Below are 13360 nucleotides of genomic sequence, written 5' to 3'. Positions count from 1 at the left end.
CATATTAACTTCTGAAGAGCCGCATGTGGCTCCAGAAGCACAGGTTGGCCACCCCTGGATTAAAGGTTTAGAAAACATGCCTTATAGTGATAGACTCAAAAAGCTCAATCTATTTAATTTAACAAAGAGAAGATTAAGGGGTGACTTGATTACAGTATAAGTGCCAATATGGGGAAGAGATATTTAATAATAGGCTCTTCAAGCAGAGAAAGGTATAACGTGATCCTATGGCTGGAAGTTTAAGCTAGACAAATGCACACTGGAAATAAGGCATAAATTTTTAATGGTGACAGTAATTAGCCATTGGAACAATTTACTAAGGGTTGTGGTGGATTCTGTATCATTTACAATTTTTAAATCAAGATTTGATATTTTTTCTAAAAGATACGTTCGAGGAATTATTTTGGGGACGTTCTATGGCCTCTGTTTTACAGGAGGTCAGAGTCCATGATCACAATGGTCCCTTCTGGCCTTGGAATCTATGAATCAAGACAATCCAGTAAAAGTTAAACCTGGAGATGGAGTTTTTTAAAAAACTCCAAGAAAAAAAGCAAATGAACTTGACTTACTAGAGCTTTTAAGTAAATACCAAGTACTTAGTCCTAAAAAGATGGACTTAATTATTTTCTCAACACAAAACTCTTTCTAGATGCGTTTTTAAACTTCTACAAGAGGATTGGATAGAGGGATGTGGGAGAGGGTTGGTGGTGAACTGTGATGGAATGAGCTATTTAAATAACTAATACCTCTTTACTTTATAAAGTGTATTATGCTATAAACCCCTAGTATTCCCCCCCATCACATGCAAAGATCCAATGCATCATTAGCGTGGTAAATTAAACATGAAAACAGTGCTTGAATAAAAGTAAGGTTGTAACTTGAGCCAATAAATGCAGTTATACTGAATTAAGTCTCTCACTCCATCCTCCTTATGTGGGTCAGTTTGCACATGCTACATGAGTTCACTCACTAACGGGAGGTCTCTGCAGTAATCTAAACCCAAATGCATGTCTTAAGGCTGAAATAACTTTTATTCTGAATTCCTTCTTATTTAAATAAACACGGTTAAGTGCGGAAGATATATGCATTTTTGATAATAAGAGTTTGTTATTTAAATGACTTCACCTCAAGCATGGGAACGTTAGCATAGCAAACATTTTCTAATACGCTTCTTTAGTAAAGTAGAGATGCACAACTTTAAAACATTATAAAGACATGATCTGGAGACGAAATATAATTACTTTACAAGCCAATATGTTGTAGAACATCTGAAAATACATGACTTTGCTATTTTAGACACAGACAGGCAAAAATAGAAGATTAGTGTCTTTTTTGTGCCTCCCTATCTCTCTTCCTCATTCTCTTTTTTTTAACCTGGTAACATTTTGAACTTGATGGCTAAATTCTGATGATAGGTTTGATCTGTTGACTTTCAGAAAATAAACTGGTTGTTTTTTTTTTAAAAGAAGTTTCAGTCTTTAACCATTAATAAATCAATGGTGTAAAACTTGATGAGTCAGGAATACACAATTTCTTGTGAACAGGATACCTATTGCTAACAATCATGAAGATGTCAGTTTAGATGATAATCAGTTACTGTAAAAGTATATATTCTTGTATTTATGTTCTTAATACAAGAAATACTTCAGCACCATGAACCTAAATGTTAATCCTAATGAGACATGTGGAGTCTTAAGTATCCCCTTTCACAAGGGCTTTTGGTCAAATACATTGTGTACTTCAGTGCAATTTATCTTGACAATTACTAAAATATGCAGTTGTATTGAAAAAGAGATTTTAGCCATTTCATTAGCTTCACAAAAGAAATGAGTTTAATTGCTCAGGTTGAATTGCTTTTTCTAATTGTCAGTGGAATGTGCTAATCTTTATATAGTAAAGACTCCTGATACATTTCCTTGTGCATTAGCCTTCTGAGAAATACATGAAGAAACGGAAGATTTTTCTCTATACCCCTCTCCCATAGGAATGCATAGAAAATAAACTCCTTGGATCTGGTACACAGAGTAGAAAAGTAATAAAAAAAATCTATAGTCTTTGAGCACATGTTAAAGAGAAAGACCTAATCAAAATATGATACAAACACACACAGAATCTTAATGATTTTTTTTAAATAATTTGTCTTTTATTTGTAATCCATATGTTGTGCTGGTGGTTGTTTCCAAAAAAAGATATTTAGAACTATTTTAGCTCCATAACCTTTGCCTGCCCTTCATTTTTATCAGCAGTATGTGGCTAGTCAGCCAGAAAATAAAATTAAACACCTTTTGAGATTACCATAGTATTCTACGGGTTTGTCTTCACTGTCAGTAAATAACTAACAGCCTGCTAGCTTTAGCTAACCCTCTGTAAAAGCCCAGTAGAGACAAGACACTGTAGTTTTTACCACAAGGTAGCTAGGTGAGGTCAACACTATACCTATACCCATGGTTCATCTCACCTAGCTACTGTGTGATAAAAACCACAGTGCCTTCTGTCTACTAGGATTTTGCAGTGGAGTAGCTAAAACATCAGCTATCCTGCTTTTAAAAGCATAAGAGACAAAAAACCCACCTTTAGTTTAGTGAAGACAAAACCTAATATACGCTGTCGTGTAAGTGAGCAATAAATATTCATCCTCACTGAGCCATCCATGCACCGTTTGCAATCACTAGCCTTAGACTAACTAAACTCCTAGAATGCATGTGTGTACATCCCCAGGTCCATTAGTTTGGACTCATGGGTTATTCCTCCCTTTTGTTCAAGGCAGACAACTTTCTCAGTTGCCTTCTCTGTTCTTTAACTCATTTCCCCTACTTCATCAGCAAATAAGCAGCCACAGCAGCTCTGTTCCTTGGAGTAATATTCCTTTATCTGCTGAGAGGAACCTTCATAAATGCTAATTTTCCCTCTATTTTATCCAGTCTGCAACTGAAAGTCTTCCCCGCTGCCATTCAAACTAGAACTATGAAGAGGAAGATCATTCCTTCACCCAAGTTTTCACCAGAAGCAAAAGCTTTTAATCTTTGCATCTAACTGCATTCTGCTGAATCTGAGGGCCTTGTCTACACTGACAAGTTTCTGAGCAGTAAAGCAGCTTTCTGCGGTGTAACTCCCAAGGTGTACACACTGCCAAGCCACTTAGTGTGCAGAAACTGCACAGTTGCAGCGCTGTAAAAAAAACCACCCCGACAAGAGGCGTACAGCTGTCTGCACTGGGGCTACAGCGCCGCGGTGCCAGTGTAGACACCCTGGTTGATTAGAGTGCAGCGATTGGCCTCCTAGAGGTGTCCCACAATGTCTGTTCTCGCCTCTCTGGTCATCGGTTTGAACTCTGCTGCCCTGCCCTCAGGTGACCAAGCATGAGCCCCACCCCTTAAATTCCATAGGAATTTTGAAAGTCTCCTTCCTGTTTGCTCAGTGACGCGTGCAGTGGTCTCAGCACATCTTTCCAGGTGGCCAGGCCTGCTCCATGCACCAGGCGATCCCCCACTTGGAACAATGCTGAGCTGCTGGACCTCATCAGCATTTGGGGAGAGGAGGCTGTCCAGTCCCAGCTGAGCTCCAGCCGTAGAAATTATGGTACCTATGGACAGATTTCACGATGCATGACAGAAAGGGGCCATGACCGGAATACAGTGCAGTACAGGGTCAAAGTGAAGGAGCTTTGGAATGCCTACCACAAGGCGCGGGAGGCAAACCACCACTCCAGGGCTGCGCCCACGAGCTGTCAGTTCTATAAAGAGCTGGACACGATACTCACTGGCAACCCCACCTCCACTGTGAAGACCACTGTGGATACTTTGGTGGCCCCCGAACCAGGAGGAGGAAATCTTGGACGAGGATATGGAGGGGGAGGGGGACCCAGAGGCAGAGGATGACTCGCAGGTCAGAGACGCATGCAGTCAGGAGCTTCTCTCTACCCCAGAGGGAGCTAGCCAGTCACAGCTGTTGGAGCTTGGCAAAGCACAAACAGGAGAGGAGGCCCCTGGTAAATGGCTTTGATTTGGGGGGAGGGCATGGGAAAGGGAATCACTGAGGTGAGTTGTTGGGGGCAGAAGAGTTGCAGAAAGCAGACTTGCGTCTGTATGATGTATGCACAAACCACCACATGCCTACTCTGAGCAGCGGAACAAGGTGCTGATTGACTCCTTCACTTCACGGGAATCTGCCTCAGAGATCTCCAGAAAACTCTCATGGAGATACTGGCTAATCTGCTGCCGCAGGTTCTTTGGCAGAGCTGCTTTGTTTCTTGCCCCATTAAGGGTAACTTTCCCGCGCCACTCTGCCGTCACGGGGGGACCATTGCTGCACACAGGCAAGCCACATAAGAGCCAGGGCAGAAGACCCTCTCTTAATTCCCTGCTCACCCTAAGCAGCAAGGTATCTTCCATAAGGAACAGAGCCTGTGGAAAATGTGGGGACAGTAATGATTGTAAGGCCCCCCCGAACAGTGCTGGCTCTCCACAAGAATCACGTGTACAGTGCAGTCCTGGAATACTGATTTCCCCTGCCTCTGCAGTGACTCACCACTTTGGGGGTCTTGTGGCTCATGTGTGCTTGCCTAGGGTCAGCCAGCTAGTGACAAGTATGTGAATCGTGGCTGTGTTTTAAATCACTGAACCAGTGGTCTGTGTGTTGCAAACAATACTGCTTCTGTAAAATGTTACATTTTGGCTTCACAGATATGACCTTGGGAGCCCAGCCTCGCTCTTTGTTATCGCCAGTTGAACGGCTGCTCAGAATTAGAAAGCATCCATGAAGAACTAAAGAGGACTTTCTGCGTGATGTCATGATGCACTCAGCCACTTAGAAACAAGAATTGAAGGAGTGGCGGGACAGCGAGAAGAAGGACCAAAAGGAGAACGCGGTACGCCAGAACAAAGCCATGGAGCGGCTCTTAAACATTTTGGAGCACCAAGTGGACACGCTCCAGGCGCTATTAGCCCTGCAAACCAAACAGCTCCACACCCACCCTCCCCTGCAGCCACTGTCGAAAAATTCTTTCCCATGCCCTCCCCCAGACACTGCCAACACACTCTTATCAACCTTCTGGCTCTAGTCTGTACCCATTGCATTCCACTCCTCCCCCGTCACAGTCAAGCCCTGCAGACACCCAGTACCCACTGCACTCAACACCCATCCCTCTGCAATGTCACGCACGTTGCCCAGAGTCACAGTCTTTTGGAGCAGGATGTGATTAATGGCCTGCACACTTCTGTCAACATGCGTCCAATGGTAGACTTTCCCACTCCGAACGGGTTAGCGACCGATCAGCAGTCTGGACTAGCCAGCTTACACAGTTCAATCGCCACTCACTTCTCCAACGGGAGGGCAGCTCTCCTTCTCATGTCCTTGCGCCATAGGGCTGGGGCGAGCTCATCACACCGTCCCATGAATGTGGCTTTCCTCATCTGAAAGTTCTGCAGCCACTGGTCGTCATCCCAGACATGCATCACGATGTGATCCCATCACTCAGTGCTTGTTTCCTGAGCCCAAAAGCGGCGTTCCACTGTGGTCAGCACCTCCATGAATGCCACAAGCAATCTCATGTTGTAGCTACTACGCATGGCGAGATCAATGTCGAACTCCTCTGGCCTTTGTAGTTTAAGGAATAACTCCACTGCCACTCATGACGTGTTGGTCAGGGGGAGCAGCATACTGGTCAGCTGCCACTCATGACGTGTTGGTCAGGGGGAGCAGCATACTGGTCAGCAGTTTGGGATCCATTCCTGCAGACCGAAGAGGCAGAGCGCGCAGTACACAAACCGTTGAAAGAGGACGCCGAATGCAGACAGAAACACAGGGATTGCTAGAATGCAAAGCAATTCATCACGGGACATTGGGACTGGACCCAGTATGCCCCGCGACCCCCTCCACCTTCCCACAACTCTTAGCGGCAGAAAAGGAAGAGATGCTCTGTGGGATAGCTGCCTAGAGTGCACCGAATACCACTGCAAGTGCCGCAAGTGTGAACACTCTATTGCTCAGGCAGTTGTCAGTGTGAAAACACAACAGCAGTTTCCCTTCAGTTCTCTCTAAGCGGCGCTGTAACTGCCAACGCTGTAACTGTGCCAGTGTAGACATATCCTGAGTCCTTTGAGTTCCTGTCTGAATCAGGAAGGATGTTGCTTTTGAGATGTTTTGCCTTCTTCTAGGGTTTCATAGTTGAGGGTTTTTCTCCACTCCCTTTGCAATAATCTATTTCATTTGAGTTCTTATAATGATGCCCATCATGGTAGTCTCTCATGGTGTTGACTTCTTAAAGTGGATTGCATATCTTTTTACTTTATCCAGAGTCAGTTAAAAATGTCATGCTTGTGAAAGCAAACTGGCTTCCAGGATACCTGGCTGTCACTACAAGCCTTCCCCCACCTCCAATGCCCCTGCACAGTTTCTAAGCTGCAGAGCATAGCAAACAATGGGAGAGGCAAGGTATGCTGAAGAGGGCATACTCCATAGGGTAGTCCAATGGGCACATCTCATGCTCTGGTGGCACCACAATCTCTCACAACCTCCCCCATTGTAGGGAAAGCAAGACTTTTTGAACCCTGTCCCCACCCGCTTCTGTACCCTCCCTCTGGCTCACACTTTTATTTGATAAAAACAAAAAAACACTGCCATCACACACCTTTACATGTGTTTTCTTGGACTAACAGTCTTTCCTCTATCAGTGGGTATCTTTCACAGTTCTCCACAGGCAGATTCTGCAGCACTGACCTGGCACCATGCACCTATGTCATCCTGCATCTAATTACTTAGGCATACCCTGGAATGGCCTAATTTTTTAGCAGTAACTTCTACTATGCTCTCTCAACCCACACAACATAAAATTTGAAAATACATACAGGCTGCTAACCCCATGGCCACACATCAGTGATCAAAGAATGAGCATCCTCTTCCCAAAGCACACATTCACCTTGTGCTCAGCCTATCTGAAAACTCCACTGGTACATAAATTCCCCTTAAAGGCCTGCTTAGGATTTAAGTCCCTATTTACCTGCATAAACTGCTTTGGAAATTTCATCCCAGATTTAATAAGAAGTTGTAAAGAAGAGTCTTAAAAATACACATATCCAATGCTGGCCTGACTTACAGTGTTTTAATACATTTCAATACAGCTTCTCTGTACCTAGTACTGTTCAGCACAATCATACAATGTTCTCTCTCTCTCTGAATGTTTGAGCAAGATGCATTTAAACATAATGTGCATAAACATTTTCATTGCATATCTGTTTCAACACTGTCCTTACACTGTGTCATATCACTTATTTCTCAATTTGTAAAATGCACCTATAAACAACCATGAGCACATAAATGGCCATTATAAAATACAATATAAGTATTCTGATAGAAATGTCCACTGGAGGGAAACTTCCGACACTGCCGAAGAAAATTAAAAGCACCCAAGAAAATGCTGAATGGACAAAGACCTTTTAATATGTTAGGAAAGTGGAAAAAAAAATTTCTGACTGTCAAACCAATGTAAAAGCAAAGTTCAGAGTTGAGGGCTGTCCAGACACACACACCCTGAGCATGCTTATCACCAGCCCCCCAAACTTTTACTTGTCTTTGTGACAGTCTCCATAATACCTTGGCAGAACTCAGCTGCAGGAATGCAGCATAAGGAGAGGAGTATACAAGTCTTGCTACACTAACATTTTTGAGCAAATCTCTCCCCATTACTACACGAATCAGAAGTAGTACTGGTATAGCCTGAGCTCAGACATTTGTGCTCCCACCATTATTACACCTCGTGGAAATGCATGGGTAATGCAATGCTAGCAGATTTCCCCCCAAAATGGTAGTGTAACCATGTAAGGTTTGGGAGATTAAAATCAACACCTTGAAACACACCCATCAACAAACAGGAAGCCAATGCAGTCTACTGGCATAATATTCAGTGTGAAAAGCCAGTTACATTCTGCAATAGATGAAATTTTCAAAAGGTCTTCAAGGATAGTACCCTGCACAGTACATTGGAGTAGTCCAATCTGGGGGTGACAAACGTCCAACAGCTGAGAAGAGGTCTGCATTCTAGAGGAGAAGTCGTAACCCACCTCTTTGCCGCAAGATGAGGACAAGACTAGGGGACCGAATGGCTAGGCAGCAGTTCTGCGGAAAAGGACCTAGGGGTTACAGTGGACGAGAAGCTGGATATGAGTCAGCAGTGTGCCCTTGCTGCCAAGAAGGCCAATGGCATTTTGGGATGTATAAGTAGGGGCATAGCCAGCAGATCGAGGGACGTGATCGTTCCCCTCTATTCGACATTGGTGAGGCCTCATCTGGAGTACTGTGTCCAGTTTTGGGCTCCACACTACAAGAAGGATGTGGATAAATTGGAGAGAGTCCAGCAGAGGGCAACAAAAATGATTAGGGGTCTGGAACACATGACTTATGAGGAGAGGCTGAGGGAACTGGGATTGTTTAGTCTGCAGAAGAGAAGAATGAGGGGGGATTTGATAGCTGCTTTCAACTACCTGAGAGGTGGTTCCAGAGAGGATGGTTCTAGACTATTCTCAGTGGTAGAAGAGGACAGGACAAGGAGTAATGGTCTCAAGTTGCAGTGGGGGAGGTTTAGGTTGGATATTAGGAAAAACTTTTTCACTAGGAGGGTGGTGAAACACTGGAATGCATTACCTAGGGAGGTGGTAGAATCTCCTTCCTTGGAAGTTTTTAAGGTCAGGCTTGACAAAGCCCTGGCTGGGATGATTTGATTGGGGACTGGTCCTGCTTTGAGCACGGGGTTGGACTAGATGACCTCCTGAGGTCCCTTCCAACCCTGATATTCTATGATTCTAATGCACATATAAATAGATTTTTCTTGTCTACTCCTTAGTATATATTCACGTTTGCTGTATGTGAAACTATGAGTAGTGGCAGACCCAAAAAGTAGGCATATTCTTCTCAAATCAAGTTAGCAGATACAACTTCCACTATGTACTCTGGAAGTTTTTCCTGGTCTCAATAATATCACTTCCCATCTATAGCCAACTAGCTCTCGCCAAAGCCCCAGTCTCCACTAGATTCCCAGACCAAAAAAAAACAAAAAACCTATATTAAGCTGGAGTTACTTGTAAACACATTTTAGTAAAAATAAAAAAAAACCTTCAAGAATAGCAAACTAATCCTAAAAACCCATATGTTCGAAACCTACAGTCAGTTAAGTGATATCTAGATTTAAAGAGATTTTCAATAGGCACAAAGGAGAGTTAGACACCCAACTCATTGATTTTTAATGGGAATTGTGGACCTAACTTCTTTTTTGTGCTTTTGAGGATTTTTCACCAACTCAATAGAATTTAAACCAACATATCTTGTGTAATTTAACTTAACAATATATTGCAGTCCCTCAAGTTCCTGTAAAGCACTTAAACATCTTCTTCATTTTGTATCCAGCCATTCTGTAGTTCTCCCAGAGGGATGAACAATAATGCAACATATATTTCCAACAAAACTCTTCTCAGGACTCTTGATCATTTGCATCTCTGGAAGCTAACACAACTGGGTGACTATGTCAGCACTATTTTTACAAGCCATTTTAATTATTAAAGCCAGTATGCACCACTGGATCCTGCTTTGACATGCTGTGTTTTACATCCCCATCTGGTCCTTGTTCATACTGCTAAAGCAAATACGGACTAATCCCAAACATTTGGGATTCTTTTAAGGACATTAGTTTCATGGCAGTTCTTGTGGATGTTATTTTATACTGATGAATGCAAACAGTGGGAATAACAATGTCTACCTTGTCTACAAAATAGAACAATACAAGCTGCCTGGACCATTTTAAATTACTGATTTTTAACCCCTTTTGTACATAAATTAAGTTCAATACAATGCAAAATTGTAGAACTAGTCCTAGATTTTTCCTTCATTTTCTTTTACTATCTCGTTATGATGCAGGTTAGAGTTATTGGGGGGTTGGGTCACACTGTATTTATGGAAACAGCATGTATATTACCTTACCTAAGAAAAAGCTCTCTGCAGAGAGCTTACACAAATGTTCACATTTGGGTCAATCCCCTCATCATGGTAACTGTTAAAACTGATGAAGAGATTAAAAAAGATGGATCTACTTTGCATTTTTAAATATTTATCCCTCTGATCTCACAAATAAAGTTTCCATGACTAGGCAAGAAGACAAAAAACATCAATACACGGTGTGATAAAATGCACAAGGAGAAAATGTAAAATCTTTCATAAAGGTGACTTATTTTCAGCAACAGGCTATACATTTGCTTTCTGTGAATAGAACAAACTAATTTAAGTGAACACAGGTGGAACATTAAAGCAGCAATAGTCTACTAAAATAACAAAGTAAGGGATGGAAATCCACACAATTTTTGTCCATGGAGACTGAAAAATCCCTCTGCAGCATCTGCAGAACACTTTAATTCTAATCGCTATCACCCAACATAGAGGTCAAATTGTGCACCAGGTTAACTAGCTTGTCAGCTAGGACTAAACTTGTCCCTGATCCTTAGTCACTTTTTCTATTAAAAAACAGAATATAATAACTGAATCCCACTAGGACCTACTTTCCTACTTCTCCTTACTGCCACCCATACACGCCATGCCTGTTGGTGACAACTGCAGCCCAGCAAGCTTCTTACAGGGGCATAGCCCTTTTAAGGACAGAGTTTGGGGCATTTTAGTCACCAGAAGGTCACTTTATCAGCAAAGCTCTTGGCTCAGTATGAGAGCCTGGAGATGGTCCATTCAAGCCAGGCAAAAGGCCCAGAGAGAGATAGGGCAGCAGCAAGATTAGTAGGAGGCCTTGCTAGGGTGGCTCTGTGAAGCTATGATACAAGAAAAGAAGTACCTGTGGCACCTTAGAGACTAACAAATTTATTTGAGCATAAGTTTTCGTGAGCTACAGCTCACTTCATCGGATGCTGTAGCCCACAAAAGCTTATGCTCAAATAAATTTGTTAGTCTCTAAGGTGCCACAGGTACTCCTTTTCTTTCTGCGGATACAGACTAACACGGCTGCTACTCTGAAACCTATGATACAAGAGTGATTGAAGCATGATGTAAGGATATCTATGAAGCCCAGGACAAAGGACAAGTCAGGATTTGAAACCTGGATACAGAGGTGAAGGTTAAATACTTTTTGTTGAATTATATTAATAAACCAGGTCCCAGAGGAGAAGGCTCTCACTTTTTACACAAGTCACGAGGCACTGATCAAAAGAAGAAAAACTGAGGCACAGCAGCATACTCAGAAAGAGAGGACACAGTGACCTTATGGCAACATCAAGAAGCATAATTGAAAGAAGAGTGATTTTTAAAACAGAGCATCGGGTTACCACCATATCAACTTAAAGCAAACTGATGATAAAATATCTCAGTGTCTAAAAATACTGCATTTTGCAATTTTCAATAATATGTATAATTATCAAGAAGCTGGGGCAAATATTCTCAAAGTACTCAGATGGAGCATTAAGCAAAATAATTCAATCTCTATTTAAAATAAGTCAGCCCACCCAGTTACCAAGTGCTTTAGTACACCACACAAGCCAGGGGTATTATCAACTGGGAATATACCAGTCTCAAAGAAAAAAGAAAAAAAAGCCTCTGGCTGCAGTGTAATATATGAGTAAGTGAGGATGACAAATTAGTAGACAGACATTAGCTTCAGACACAGTCAGATAAGAGTCATTCCTGTCTGCACATTTCCCGCTACTCATTGCATAGGATTCATAACTTTAAATTGTGAAACCCTTTTTTGCAAAAATCTGTTGTGAACAAATATAAGTTCTCTCAAGAGAGAAGTCTGACCTACCCTTTGTAGGGAATGTTTCATTACTTACCTGTTAATTAAGTTTCTCTAAATTGTTCCAGATTCTAAGGTTTTGTTTCTCTCTACCACCTGCTGATAACCCTAGAATGTGAAGAGCTAAAAGAGAATGATAGAGCAAAAAATGGAATTTTTAGTATCTCAAGATTTAACAGCACATTTTTTAGATCGCTATATTTACTGACCAAAGCTACCTCTGAAACACAAGCTTGTTTGTATGTCATTGTTTGTATTTTTGTTGTTACTGCTGACCGAATTTAAGGGTTGACCTAACAGAAAAGCTTAGTAAAAGTTAACAGCTGCATTCATATTTTGATCTGGGAACCATACACAAGTGGAAAAAATAAAATATTTTGAATTAGACAGTTGAGACTACACAGTTCAAATTTCAAGTTAAATTATTCAAAACATTTGTAAATTTTGTTTTATTTCCGTTTCCCCTGCACTGTGCGGGTGTGCAATATCATCAGCACTGACCACATGCATTAACATGATGACAAATCTAAAATATTAAAATTTTCTAATAGGTTCTCATTGCAAGGGAAGAAAAAGTCTTTTAGTAACACGGTAGAAGGTTCTGATGGCCCCTAAAATACAATTTTTAGCCTTACAAATTCCTCTAGCTAGAAGGCCAAATGACTAAAGTAGAGTTAATATTAGCATCACAGCTTGAAAGGGTGAGCTCCAGCACCACACTGATAACAGAGGTGTACTCAAATTAAAAACATTTAAAAATAGAAATACATATACTGGTTATTCAGTATCTATCTACAGTACAGTATGAGCAAATGCATCAACTTGCTACAATAACCACACACCCAAATAATATATTCTAAGCACAACCACAGCTAAGAGAAGGCTTTTCCACTTAACCTTTTAAAGCAAATGCTTAAGTGTGATGTTACTGACACGAACTGTGACCGTATAGACCATTGTTGCAACCAGTGTCATACAGTGGCACCAAATCTTCTACGGGGAGGTCAAGTGAGGTGTCTACGACAGTTATGATTTGCTGATTACGATTATGCTATCTGTATGCATATATCATTTTTGTATTTAAAGTTATAAGTACTGGCTCTATTTACTGAATGCTAAACTGTGTGGTCATGTAAAATAAATAAAAATGCATGTATAAAAGCCTCAGCTCAGCAAAGAATTTAAGCACATGCTTAAATGCGTTCAGATTCAGCAAAGCACTTAAACCCATGCTACACTTTAAGTAAATGTTTAAAGTACTCTGTTGAAGAGGGATGGACCTCTGAAAAGAGACAATAGTACACAGATGAAAAGTGAAAGGAGGAAAAAGATCTCAGTCCGACACATGCACAAAGATAAAGTCAGAGTGCTTTACAATAGGCTGTAATTTGGAGGACTGAATCAATTTATAGTTTATTTGAAGAATCCAAGTTAGTGTAACAGATCCTAAATCTATTAAACAGATTAAACAACTCTATTTTAGTAGCTACCCCTTCCTATTTGCATATTGACTCAACTTTACTGAAACTGTTTAAGTGAGGGTGAAAGCAGTACACAGGTTCTCTTTAGCGAGGCCCAAATTAT

At 41.5% G+C, this 13360-nt stretch overlaps 1 protein-coding gene across 9 annotated transcripts in view; it reads right to left on the bottom strand.

Moving 5' to 3' along the window:
- Window positions 1–13360, bottom strand: part of SEMA4D (semaphorin 4D) — a 149763-nt gene that overhangs the window by 108728 nt on the left and 27675 nt on the right. The window contains exon 2 of one of the 9 annotated variants that reach the window (XM_043547627.1): window positions 11814–11899. The exons of the other annotated variants lie outside the window; for them this stretch is intronic. The gene's annotated coding sequence lies outside the window, so the exon portion shown is untranslated. The remainder of the gene's footprint in view (window positions 1–11813; window positions 11900–13360) is intronic. 9 annotated transcript variants of the gene reach the window in all.

This window comes from Chelonia mydas, chromosome 5, assembly GCF_015237465.2.
Source record: "Chelonia mydas isolate rCheMyd1 chromosome 5, rCheMyd1.pri.v2, whole genome shotgun sequence".
NCBI lineage: Eukaryota > Metazoa > Chordata > Testudines > Cheloniidae > Chelonia > Chelonia mydas.
Note: the sequence above shows the minus strand (reverse complement) of the source record. Positions and strands in the feature narration are given on the sequence as shown.